This window comes from Canis lupus, chromosome 15, assembly GCF_048164855.1.
Source record: "Canis lupus baileyi chromosome 15, mCanLup2.hap1, whole genome shotgun sequence".
NCBI classification, from domain to species: Eukaryota; Metazoa; Chordata; class Mammalia; order Carnivora; family Canidae; genus Canis; species Canis lupus.
Window position 1 is genome coordinate 2066230 of NC_132852.1, and position 14393 is coordinate 2080622.

The following is a 14393-nucleotide window of genomic DNA, read 5'->3' on the forward strand; positions in this document are numbered from 1 at the left end:
ATTATGTAGCCTAACACCTGGTGTAATCCTACATTATAATGCATTAAGTGAAGAAAATATAACAGCGTCAAAATTACACTTGAGGTTATATTTAACCTAATGTGTGAAAATGTTAAATTCACACTTTTTTTTTCTGCTTTAGTCATCAACACATAAACTGTTTTTAGGGTGATTTTTATTAGTTTGAGATCTGTATCTTAAGTGTAGTTCCAAAATGCATTGGTGCTTAATATAGATGAAGAGCATGTCAGAGTGAAAAAGAAGTGGGTAGGGTGCTTTAGGAGCCAAGTCACATGATTTGATTACAGCTTGTCTTCCTAACAAATACCAGAACAAAAGAAGGCAAATAGAAATATGTTCAAAATGTCATTTGACCACCAGCTATTGTCAAGACTGCATTCTGCCTACCAAAGAGCAAGTGTTGGGAGGATGGACAGATCAAGCCATCCTTGCCTCTTCCACAAAGCCCTGCACTGCACTTTGAATGAATCACCTCTTCAGTCCATGTTCAGTGCATGACGCTAGGGAGACCCATAGTCCAGATTGAATGTTGCTAATTCAACGATAGTTTTTAGAGATCATGTCCTTTGATCTTCTTCAAATATTTCCACAAATTCAAGACTCAAGTATGACGCTCTGGATGGAAAATTCAATGATTTTGTATAGGTTTGCACTGGAGAACAACAGTTTTTCTTCTCCTTTTCAATGGCTTACTGTGACAAAATTTTAGGTCAAGATTTTATGAACAGTTCAAGATTATTATGATTATTAATGAATATGGGAAAAATGAGATAAATGAAAAATGGTAACCATTAAAATGTCAAGGACTCTGGATATCTTGAAAATTGTCTTGGGGAGTTACCATGAAATCCTAAATGATAATTAAGTATGTACACCCACAAATCTTTATCATTATAATTTTTTCTGGTAATAATTTATTTTTAGTCATAATATCTCAGTGAGATTTGCTTCCTTTTATTGTTGTAGTCTGAAATTTCAAGTGCTCCTCTTTAACTACCTGAACACAATGAAACGTAATGCTGTACTCATTATGACAAGATTCTAGCTAGAATTCCAAAACAGTTCCTTTATTCAATACATTGATGATAATTCTTTTCTGATCATGCCACATCAATTTTTGTTTGCTTTGGTTATTGTAACATGTAAGAAAAGTACTGAATATTAAAAACACACAATATTATAGAAATCACAGAAAAATCAATGCAAGCCAGGATTACACAGAACCCCACAATTCTCTACTTAATATACTTATTTTTTAAGTGGAGAAGTTGAATCTCAATGATGAAATTACATAGTCAGATAAAAATGTGAAAAGTCTTTAGAAATTTAGGTTGAAATAAATTTATTGTACTGTCATTATAATAATTAAAAATCCTTTTAACTTTTTAATTTTTTAAAAGATTTATTTACTCATTCATTCATTCATTCATTCATTCATTCGTGACACACAGAGAGAGAGGCAGAGACACAGGCAGAGGGAGAAGCAGGCTCCATGCAGGGAGTCTTATGTGGCACTCCATCCCGGGTCTCCAAGATTAGGCCCTGGGCTGAAGGCAGCATTAAACTGCTGAGCCACCCGAGCTGCCCTACATATCCTTTTTAAAAAGCTACTCTATGGGGATCCCTGGGTGGCGCAGCGGTTTGGCGCCTGCCTTTGGCCCAGGGCGCGATCCTGGAGACCCGGGATCAAATCCCACGTCGGGCTCCCGGTGCATGGAGCCTGCTTCTTCCTCTGCCTGTGTCTCTGCCTCTCTCTCTCTCTCTGTGACTATCATTAAAAAATAAATAAATAAATAAATAAAAATAAAATAAATAAAAAAAATAAAAATAAAAAGCTACTCTATGCAAGTAATGAATCATTAAATTCTACTCCAGAAACCAATATTGCATTATATGTTAACTATCTAAAATAAATAAATAAAACATGGGGAGGAAAGAATACACAATGATGGGGATCCCTGGGTGGCGAAGCGGTTTAGCGCCTGCCTTTGGCCCAGGGCTTGATCCTGGAGACCCGGGATCGAATCCCACGTCGGGCTCCTGGTGCATGGAGCCTGCTTCTCCCTCTGTGTCTCTGTGTCTCTGCCTCTCTCTCTCTCTCTCTGTGACTAAAATAAATAAAAATCAAAAGAAAATTAAAAAAAAAAAGAATACACAATGATGATGAACACTGAGTAATGCATAGAATTGTTGAATCACTGTGTTGTATATCTGCAACTAATATAACGCTGTATGTTTACTGTACTGGAATTTAAATTAAAAAAATAAAAATTTAAAAAGGAAAAATAAAAGCTAAGCAGGGTAAAAGGCATTTGGGTTGATGTTATTTTTCTAATTTCCATAATTCAATTTTGGAGAGTTATTTTATGAATTTAATTCTTCCTTATTTTATTTTACGTATCTAGATGTTCGGTGCCTAAGACATTATGATATGCTGCAACCAGAAGTAGAGGAATTCAAATTCCAGCCACCACCTTCTATCTAGTTGACCTTGCGTAGGTGCCTAACTTCACTGAGGCATATGGATTGACATATAAATTCACAAGAATCTTTCACAATCCAAATGATTGCTGTGAGGATCAAGTAATCTTACATACTCAGAGTATCTGAGATGAAATAAACATTGGTGTGGATTCTTTTTCCAGTAAGTTAAACAAAAATATGTAAAGTGCAGGAAGTGACAACTGTAGAGTAAAAGGAAATGCAAAATATACATGAACCCTTATTAGCCCTCGGCCAACTACTTCATTTCTACAATTTTCTCAAATCTTACCAAAATATATATGAAAAGTTAAAGGCCAAAGAAAAATAATTTTAAAGCCATTACTGTGTGGATGGAACATTCACAATATGTTCAGGGTGGTTTAGGCACCTGAACTTTGTGGGGCAGGGGCCAGATTCAAGCTTTTGCTTCCTGCAAAGACCTTGGGTATACCTAATTATGGGGGATGACCATTATATGTAGAAGTTATGAAGAGATTGTTACTTTATTTGCCTGGCTCAACAACATTTATTTAAGACAACCCAAAAATTCCTGGACCAGAAAAACATCCTTTATTTACATGTAGATAATTGTACTTTGGAAAGAAGTAATGGAGACACACGGATGTCCAACTCCCACAACTGACAGTTCTTAAGGCTTGTGTCTCAATTTAAGTGTAAAGTACTTTTTTTTTTCCCCCAGAGAAAACATTTTCATCCTGCCATTTCTAGGGCTGGTGGGCTGGCCAGCTGTCTTAGACAGCATTATCACCCCTATAATGACACAACAAAATGAGATGTGGCTGCTCGATGAATTACGTCTTTTCTTTACAATATAGTTAGGTTTTTATTCATTTTACTGAATGTGCTTTAGAAAATGAAGCATCTGCCTGTTTGCTTTTCAAGAGCTCAGTGACAATATGGCATGTTAATGCCTTACTCTATCTTTCTGCATATTCTTTTTTCTTTTTGCATTTCATAACTTTTTTCCCCAGAATGGAAGAACATAAAGGTCATAGAAATGTATAAAATCTTTTATGGAGTGGGTTTTATCCAGGTCTTGAAAACTAAATTTGTATTTTTATACTTAAATTCAAAATTAATTTTTGTCAGCATGTAGTCTTCAGTACATCATTGGTGTATTCATTCAAAAGCCGTTGTTTGGTTTCTCTCTCTCTGAGCATCATGGTGAATGATATCAATTTGCAGTTGAATAAAACATGGTACCTGCCCTCAGAGAGCTTGCAGTGCCAGAGGGAAGCCAGTTCCACAGAAATACATGCTCAAACACATATTTATGTAATAGCTGTGGTGAGTGTTACAAAGGGAAAAAAGAAAATAAAAATGAGGACCTAAATATCCAAAAATGCCCATAAAGAAAGGAGTTTCATGCTTGAAACACAAAGCACAGGCAGGCAAAACCTGAAGACAGCATTCTGGGGAGCAGGAACAGTCTGCACGAACACCCAGAAGTAGGAAAGCATTGGTATTGTATGTATTTTGGCATCTCTGAAGGCAGAATAATGCCCCCCACCAAGGATATGCACATCCTCATCCCAAGAACCTGTGCATGTGTTCATGTACTTGACCATGGGGTCTTTACAGATACAGAGTTAAGGATTTTGAGATGGGAAAATTGTCCTGGATTACCTGAATGGATCCAGTGCTATCACAATGGGTTCTTAACTCTGAGAAATTTTCCAGGCTATGATCAAAAGGAGTTATCACTGGAGAAAAACGGTTGGAAAGATGTGAGTCTGCTGGCTTTAAGATGGGGAAAGGGGGGGGGGTGGGAGTGAATGGGTGACGGGCACTGGGTGTTATTCTGTATGTTAGTAAATTGAACACCAATTAAAAAAAAAAAAAAAGATGGGGAAAGGGGGCCATGAGCAAAAGAAGGTGGGTAGCCTCTAGAAGCTGGAAAAGACAAGCGAAAAGGCTGCCCATTTTTCCTTCAGAAAAGCAGAACTTGCTGAGCCTGGATTCTAGGTCAATGAGAATCTTGCCAGGAATACATTTTGGGGTATGATTTTTAAGGCCCTAGATTTGCAGTGATTCATTGTAGCAGCAAATAAAAACTTATACCTCTTCTCTCTGGAATGAGCAAAGCCTGTTCGCAATGAATAAAGGGAAATCGAGTCTATCTTCTCCAAATCAAAGTATCCTCTGTTATTAAACAGCTAGATTCTGAATGCAAATCAGCAGAGAACTTGCAATAAAAAAGCAGTCATTCCACTCATATGTCACTTTGATCCTTGGTCACTGGCACAGTAGGGCTGGAGGGTCAGGTAGGTTGGTATGCAGGGATGTAGATAGGTAGGTACATACATACACCCATACATACACATAAATACACAATTGGAGATAAATTAAAACTAAAAACTCAAGCATCTGTGGGTGTTTAGTCCTTAATTACATGTGCTGATGGTGGACTACATGTGCTATACCTAAGAAATCTAATTTCAAAACAGTTATTGACAATATAACCTTGTTATATTGTCTCTGATAATCAATTCATGAGGTGGTAAGAAGAAAATTGAGTTTTTTCAGGTTTTACTTTTGTGTTTGTTTTCTAAGAATTAGAATTATTTTCCACTTCCAAGTTAGCGAACTAACAGAACATCCATCATTTGATAATATTTTAAAAATTAGGAAAACTAGAAATGTGTCCCATAATCTAAGTATAAAGCCACTATTCCTCCTCCAAGAATTCCTGAGTTTGTCAACAGTTTTTAGATTATAAAATAAATAAGATTCGATATTTTATAACCAATATCTTATCCACTATAATATATGGGAATTACTATACCTCTTCTATTCCACGCTGACAGGCAGATTCAATCTGATTGGCTAAAACATTTGATAAACATGTGTGTGGAAATGGTATATAATGAAAAGCCTATATTATCTTATAAAAATCCTATCTCATTTATTCTAACAGCAGCATTTTTAATTTTGTTATGACAATATTATATAGTTTCTTTTAAAAAATGAAGCATGATTTGACATATATGCTTTCAGCTCAACTCTCTTGAATAAAATTGTTCTTGAATAGAGAATTTGGTGTAGAGTATTTGTTTTAAATAGTTTCATTTCATATGTTTAATTTGTTAAACCCGAAGTAAATATATTACTCATAATAATGCTTTTCCTGCTCATCTAGTTTTTTTAAATATCCCCTTTAAAAGAAATCTGTTTATTCTTATTTATTCATATATATTTGGAGTAAAGATTAAATTTTATTTTTTAAAGATTTTATTTATCTATTTGAGAAAGAGAGAGCATGAATGGCGGGGGATGGGTAGAGGAAGATGGACAAGCAGACTCCCTGGTGAACACAGAGTCCAACGAATGGCTTGATCCCAGGACCCTGAGACATGACCTGAGCCAAAGGCAGACACTTAACCAATTGAGTCACCCAGTCACTCTGAAGATTAAATATTAAAGATAAATTGTATAAGGCAAGAGCTATAAAAAATTATTTTAGCCTTGGCATGTTCCTCACCTCTTTGTAATATCATCAAATTAATGTTCTCTGTTTGCTATTTGCCAGATTATTTGCTTATAAATGCAACTTAGCTTTCCAAGCAATCCGATGGAAGGAACTCTTTTTCCCATTGTATGGATGAAGACACTGACCTTAAGGGTCTAAGGTCATTCCAGCCATTTGGAAGTGACACAGAAGTTCCTGGTGAGGATGCGATCAAACCTGGAATGGTGTGTATCGTGCACCCACCCACAGCCCCAACATGTCTCACCGCAATGGCTGTTACAACTCAGATAGGAGAGATCACCAAGTTTCTTTTGCCCAGTAATACATGTTGACGTCAGCTGAATTCATTGGCCACTGTGCTCTGAACAGATATGGCCGTGGAAGAAATAAATGCCTGTGCTAACTATTTCTGAAGTATGAATTGAGAATTGTTTACTGAGAGCATGCTTCTACAAATGAACATCCTAAGACAGGAAATGAACAGCCTTTACTATTATCAACCCTCCAGAAAATCAGTCTTAGATCTTCTTGCAGACAGGTTTTTTTTTTCTCATTCTTGTTTTATTTAGTGCTTTCTTTTCCCGAAGCCTCTAGCCTCATGATCTGTCCATTTATGACATTTTTATTCTATGCTCTTCAAAAAATACATCGTTTCTCCCTACTTCACCAAGAAATCTTTCCAGAGTTATGTTCTTTCTCCTCAGTCTGAAGAACAGAAAGATGAGTGACTAGTTGAAATAATGCCCAGAGAGAAGAGAGGGAGTTCCAGCCATTTGGTGCCAGTGATTATTCATAAGACATGGAAATATATTCAGAAAAACTAGGATTTCAAAATATGTTCAAGGAAACAATGCCATTAAAGCTGATTTTTGGGTGATTTGTAGATAGTCCCAATTTTGATGAGTTTTGAGTGATTGCCTATATGATTCTAGAAGCAAATTATTTGATTACAATATTATTTTCCCAAATTTCAAAAACCACTGTATAATGTAAACAAATACCCTTTCCTCTGGAAGGATATAAAGCACACAATATTTATTTTTTTTGTTTTAATTCAATTAGCCAACATATATACATCACTAATTTCAGATGTAGGGTTCAGTTATTCATCAGTTGCATATAACATCCAGTTCTTATTACAATACATGACTCCTTATAACCTGTCACCCAATTACCCCATCCCCCACCACCCCCCAGTGACCCTCAGTTTGTTTCCTAGAGATTAGCATCTCTCATGGTTAGTCTCCCTCTCTGATTTCTTCCCATTCAGTTTTCCCTCCCTTCCCTAATGTTCTCTGTGCTGTTTCTTACAATCCACATATGAGTGAAACGAGATGATAATTGTCTTCCTCTGATTGACTTATTTCACTCAGCATAATACCCTCCAGTTCCATCCACCTTGATGTAAGTGGTAAGATCCCATACCTTTGGATGGCTGAATAATATCCCATTGTATAATGTTTCTTATAAATATTTTTCACACCATCAATTTATAGAATACCCTTTAAAATGCCTTAATGGATATTATAACATATACCTCTTTCAGGTGTGTATAAAATCTGTCTTCACATTTGATCTTAGCCAAAAGGTCAAGAAGCGATTGTCTTCACATTTGAAAGAGGTATTCTATTAACTTCAGAAAAGTGTTTTCTAATTTTCTAATTGATATTAAAAATACTACAGTGGGAAAAAATAATGTATATGTAGTGATAAATATAAGAATACAAGGTGAGATAGATACAAATTATATGAAAAGTTATAAATGAACAAAATAGCTACTATTATTATTTCAAATGACAGAATTAAATCACACAATTATCAGTGATCGAAACCATATTGGCATTAATTTCAGTAGCTGGGGCTGGCAATTATCTGACTAGCAGTAAGAGAGATGAACAATTTAGGTATTTTTCACATATTCAAGAAAGATTTTAAAAAGTGAATAATATTTTTCTTTAATCAGCTCCCTTGTACTTATTTTGCATATTGAACTTTATCTAAAACTTAAATAGCTGATTTTATTTTTACTTATTTCTTTAAAATTGTTGCTAACCATTAATATTTCTTAAAAAGAAAATGATTAAAAAAACCTTTTCATTATAAACAGGAGGTTGTTTATGTATCACTAAGTAAGTTAAGCATTTACATGATGGTTTCAAATGAAACTTTTTTTTTTAAATGAAACTTTTTTAAAAGACGTATTAATTTATGTGAGAAAAAGCATGAGCAAGGGAGCAGGGGGAGGGGGCAGGGGAGGGAGAGAATCTTAAGTAGACCCCATGCTGAGGGTGGAGCCTGACACAGGGCTCTATCCCATGACCCAAAGGTCATGACCTGAGCCAAAACCAAGAAGCAGACACCCAACTGAGCCACCCAGGCACCTCTCAAATAAAACTTTTTTAAAATAAATGCATAAATTGAAAAGTCAATAGAGATAATGTAAGATTTCATAATCTTTTTTAAATAACAAGCCATTAAAATGTATAATGCTAAAGGCTAAAATAATTATATTGAAATTGTCCCACACCTGGTGATATTGTTTAGGAATTGGTCTGTATTTGGAGAGCAACAAGTCAGCACAGAGCAAGAACCACACTTATGTTCCTATTAATTAGTCTAATTTTTCTATTCCTGAAAATCTATATTTAGATGACATTCATTATAGCATGAAATATTTATGCAGAGAAAAGTAAAACTTAAAATCCCAACAACAGAGGAACAGTTAAATGTATGATAGTTTATCAGGACAATTGATTTTGTTTATACTGAGAGACCAAAAACACACACCCATTTATTACCTATTGAGTGTGATGTTAGAATATGAAAGTCTATGCATATCATGATTCTATTGATGTAAAGCATCTAAGCATATGGGTGGAGACTTCCGGGTAATAGGAATGAAAAGAGATGTAGCAATAGAGCAAATATATATTTCTTCCTTCTAAAGGTAAGCCCCTTGTTAGGTTTGCTTCTGCAGTCAATACATAGAGCGTGAGAAGGAAAAAAGGGTGAAGAAGTAGGAGAAAAAGAAAGAAAAACAAATTAGATCGTACTGGAATCCTTTTCAGGAGTAAAAGAAAAGCAGTTCTCCAAGGAATTAAGTTGCTGGCCTGTTATAATTACCTTGTTATTAAAACTCTATTATACCTGTTTTGAGAATTTCCATGACTATAGAAAGCTGATAATTGATGTTTCTGTTCATTTGCCTTCTGCAGTTTATTAATCTAAGATGAACTATAAGAGCAAATTATATTTTTAACTTCAATATCATACCGATTTGACTTGCTCTATTTTCTTTTTCGTTCTGAAAATAATTTTAAGAGAATGAATGTGGAGTAATAAAACCTAGGCTGTGATATGCAGCAGAATGACATAAAACCAATTCTATAAAAGAGCATGATGAGTCAAGAAATGACTAAAAATATACCAGAAAGAAAATGCATGAAAGATGGAGAAAATATACTTGTGGGGATTTTGCATCATGGAAACCAGAAAAAAGAACATCTAGAAAACTGCCCTGATTTATAACAGCTTACCTTAATATCCAGGTTTGGAAAATTACAGTAGCATTGAGTATCCCTTCAGCATACAAGGGAGTGTAGCTTTCTTAAATGTCTTCACTGATATGCCTTCTAGATTTGAGGGATGAAAATTCAGCCTTATGCGGTAGGCATTTGAGAGCAGAGAAACCCACACTTGAAAACTTCCTTATTCTTACCTATAAACCATAACGAATCCTACCCTACCCTCTCCCGTCTCTTTGACTCCTCGCTTCTTGGATCATTCTCTTTCTTGAATCTTGCCCTCGAATGACTTATCGTATAAGCACATGTTTAAATTTTCTATTAAAAAATGGGGGTGCTGGATGGCTCAGCTGGTTAAGGGTCTGTCTTGGGCTCAGGTCACAATCCCAAGACCCAAGGATTGAGTCCCACCTTGGGGAGTCCCTGCCCAGAGGGGAACCTGCTTCTCCCTCTCCCTCTTCCTCTGTGAGCATTCTCTCTTTTGCTCTCCTATCTCTCAAATAAATAGGTAAATGAATCCAAAAAAATAAAAATAAAATAAAAATAAATAAACCTTCCCTGGAAGCCAAGGTTCACTCCATACATAGCTTTACCTTTCTAACCCACGTAAAGCTTTTGAAATGCAGTCACCTAATTCACTAAAATACAAAGGGCTTTCAATCTCTCTTCTTCTGACTACATCTGGATCCTAAGTTCTTCCCATTTATCAGGTGTCTTCCCTCCATCTTGCTGGCAAAGCGAGAACTCTCAATGACTAATAGAGTCCCATAACTTTACTGCTAGGACTCTGCTATGGTCCAGCAAGTTAATAGTAAAACAAGAACTGCCTATTAAGGCACAGGAAGAATTTCCTGGTCTGTCCTGGAACTACTTTCCAAGTCTCCTCTCCTACCACTTACCCAGTTGTCTCCTCTTCTCTGGTCATCGTGAACTACTTGGATTTCCTTTCGGCCAGCACCTGCCCCTGACCCCCCACCCCAATCCCCACAATCAGGCATAGTGTCACCAAGGGGTGGACTGAAGTTTGCTGTTTGGTTTTTGCTTGATATCATTTTTGCCAACTTCTCCTGTCACGAGACATGTTCAGTTGTGAAAAGTAGGTATGTATGATATCAACATTGACCCGCACAAATCCAATGTTCTCTTCTTATGATTATATAGTGGGCATTGAGGGCTCTTATGAATCTCAGCTGTTTGAAACAGGAAAGCCAAGTTTTCAAATTTACACTGAGGATACTAACTAGGTAACAAGATTCTTCTTGTGTAGAGTAGCTTAATACTAGTTTATCATGGAGTTTTATAAATGTTCCACCAGGAAACAGAATATTAGGTCAATTTCCCAAAAAGTTTAGAGTAAAACAAACTCATAGCTAATTAAATAATATTCCATTAATGTTTGGAGTAGCCCAGAGGAAAACTTTATCTGAGAAAGCCAATTTTCCACTTCAGTTTGCTTGTTTGAGTGTATCCTTGATTTATCTGGGTAACTTAAAGCAGTAGAAATCAGTAAATCTTTAACATATTAAATTAGTAGAGATATTTCCAATTCAATTAGTATATAGCCAGGAGCTTATCTATAAGGCCCCAAGACCAATACCACGCTCAGGTTTGCAAAGGCCCCCGTATCCAACATGGGAAATGTTCCCTAGCAGTCGTTCACTCTTTGTTGCCCAGACAATGTTTTGTGCAAGGGACGGCAATTTAGCAAGAAACTATTTGGTCTTAGGCCTTCTTTTCACTCCCCTAAGCAAAAAGTGTTTCTACAGGAAATTACTTTTACAAACATACAGCCAACAACACCAAAGCAAAGGCTTAAAGATAATTCACAATATACATACATCTCTTTATTAAGAAATTCATATCTACATGTTAATTACATCTTGGAAATTTGCTGCTCTAATCACTGAATAGGTTGTAGAAAAAATTTTATTCCTTTTTTCTAAAATTTTTTTAAATTTATTTATGATAGTCACACAGAGAGAGAGAGAGAGAGAGAGTCAGAGACACAGGCAGAGGGAGAAGCAGGCTCCATGCACCGGAGCCCGACGTGGGATTCGATCCCGGGTCTCCAGGATCGCACCCTGGGCCAAAGGCAGGCTCCAAACCGCTGCGCCACCCAGGGATCCCAAAAATTTTATTCCTTACCTGACATAAATCACACACATCAAATTAAAACTAATGGAAAGAAAATTCAAAAGATCCAGACGTTCTCTTTTACTTCTTTCCCTAACCCACTATCCTTACATCAATCTCTTAAATTCATTTGACTTTCTTTATTCTCTGTTTTTCTGTGAAATAATGCCATTCATCCAGAATCACTTTACCTAAATCAAAGTCACTGAATTATTGTCATCAAATCCCCAAACTCAGCAGTTCATGTACAATGAGACAGTTGGAGCCCCTTTGAAAATGTTACAATATGTTTCAATGTATTTATTTTGATTTTTATCTTTTGCACACTTTTGAACATTCAAAGGGATAGTTAGCCAAATTAGGCAGAAAGGAGCTTTGCTAAATTGGCAAAAAAAAAAAAAAAAAAAAAAAAAAACCCACCATAAACTGCTTCACAAAGCAACATCCCCTGTATTACATTAAATTCTCTAAAATGGCAGTATCTTTCATTTGAAAGGGAAGTTTCAGGCAAATTGAACATTAAGGAAAGTGACTTGCAAGCGGGGAATTGGCAAAGAGCCTTACACACATATACCTTCTTCACAAACTTTTCCCTCCAAATTTCCCTTATGTATTTCTGGACATTAAATGACAATTTTTCAGTGGGACTCTTTGAGGGTGTAAAAACCTAACTGGTTTTCATAATAAAAAATATTTTAATTATTTATTTATTTATTCATGAGAGACAGAGAGGCAGAGACACAGGCAGAGGGAGAAGCAGGCTCCATGCAGGGAGCCTGACTGGGACTCGATCCCAGGACCCCAGGATCACACCCTGGGCCGAAGGCAGATGCTCAACCACTGAGCAACCCAGGGGCCCCTCATAATCAAAAATCTTATCTACATAAAACATTCTGTCAATGTCATCAATATGCTATTTAGGAACAAAAGAGGAATTAAGTAAACTATAAACTATACCCCTACTTTTGGAGGGATACTGAGCATTCAGTGTATATTTGGTTTTAAAATTGCTCTGGAGGGCAGCGGGTGGAGGAATGGGGTAACTGGGTGATGGGCATAAAGGAGGGAACGTGATGTGATGCACACTGGGTGTGATATAAGCCTAATGAATGACTGCCCTCTACTTCTGAAACCAATAACCAATATATTAATTCATTGAACTTAAATAAAATAAAATAAAATAAACTTAAAAAATTGTAGTTGAAAACAGCATTTTGTGGGGTAGTAATGTGATAATAGGGCCAATAAATTCACGTTCAGTAACAAGGAAGCATGGGTGCTGTCTACTGCATACCCAAGCCATACTTTCAAATAATATATTGGTGAATAAATGTTCTTTATTATGTTCAAAACACCTTTAGCTACTTCCCTCTTTACTGCTTTTTTTTTGCTTCCCATGCCTACATTAATTTCTAATTTATTTACAACCTTAATGAATACTAGAAACTTAGCATCCAAAGACATAGCTACAAATAACTTCTAAAAAACCCCAAAACCCAATGAATTAAAAGACTTTAATATAGAGACTCTCATTAAGAAATGGAAAGTGTACTTCATCCCTTGTGATCTCATGTGATTAATTTTCCTGGTATTAGCGGAAAATGATAAAAATTTACTTAATATATGTTGTCCTTCCAGACTAAAGAATTGGCAGAACCTTAGAGCTTTTTCAGGTTAGAGATCCTAGAAATTTTGGATTTCATAGAACATCATTTTTTTTCTAAATTGTATTTTTTAAAAAATCAATTCCTGACGTCATCGGTAGACAGTGGTTATCTACACAATAATACTCTCTACTATTGCCATTTGCTTATCAAAGAACAAAAAATTATCAGAACAAAAGTTTATTGTTTTATACAACATAAGTGAGTATTAAAAGTTATGAAAAGTTTACCCAATTTACCTTATTTTTCTCATTGGCTGCTGAAAAACTTCATCACCCCAGTGCAGTTCATAGACCAGCATTCAGGCAAGAGACCTTTCCAGTTAACCCCTCTCCTCTGGGAAGCTGAGGGCAATGACTCAGTGGCTCACCCAGAAAAACGACCCTGATCTTCTGATCCCCAACCAGGTTCTTTTCCATATGTCCAAGACCTGGTGTTTAATTCTGAGTCATGTGGTTTTCTTTCTCTTAAAAAAAAATGAGTTGTTGGATTAAAACTGAATCTGAAGTCATTTTCAGCTCCCTAATGTCCAAAATGCAAGAATATATAGGCTCTTCACCCAGGCGAGCATATTTATAAACTCAAAAATAACATCTGGAAAATCTCTCACCAGTGTATAAACCAAATGGGGAGCAACTGAGTTTGAATGTGAATCATATTTCACTAATGGGTACATGCTGTCTATGAACCAGATGGATCGCTCCATTCCAAGAGCAACTGACGCAGGTCCTGTCAGGCTCCCCATCAGTACTACTCACACTAGGCTTTTTTGCTCCAGATGGGTGATAAAGGAAAGTTTTTCAGGGGCCATGTGCAAAGAAGTCCTTCATTTGGCACTGAGATGTTCAATCCATCTTAAACACCACCAGCCAGGCCATGGTGATAGTGCCTCTCGTATTAGGGCACACGCATAGATGCTGACTAATGACCAGAATGAGAAAACTTGTGGGATACAATTTGGTGTGGCTTTAAAATAGAAATAATATATACAGGGTTGAGAAATAAAATGCCTTTGCCTCCCTACTGGGAAATTCAAAGAAAAACCAAAAGCTAAATATTTCTATTTTTAATAATTTT

General features: G+C 36.1%; 1 protein-coding gene across 1 annotated transcript in view; it reads right to left on the reverse strand.

Moving 5' to 3' along the window:
- Positions 1 to 14393, reverse strand: part of CSMD1 (CUB and Sushi multiple domains 1) — a 1871580-nt gene that overhangs the window by 1096221 nt on the left and 760966 nt on the right.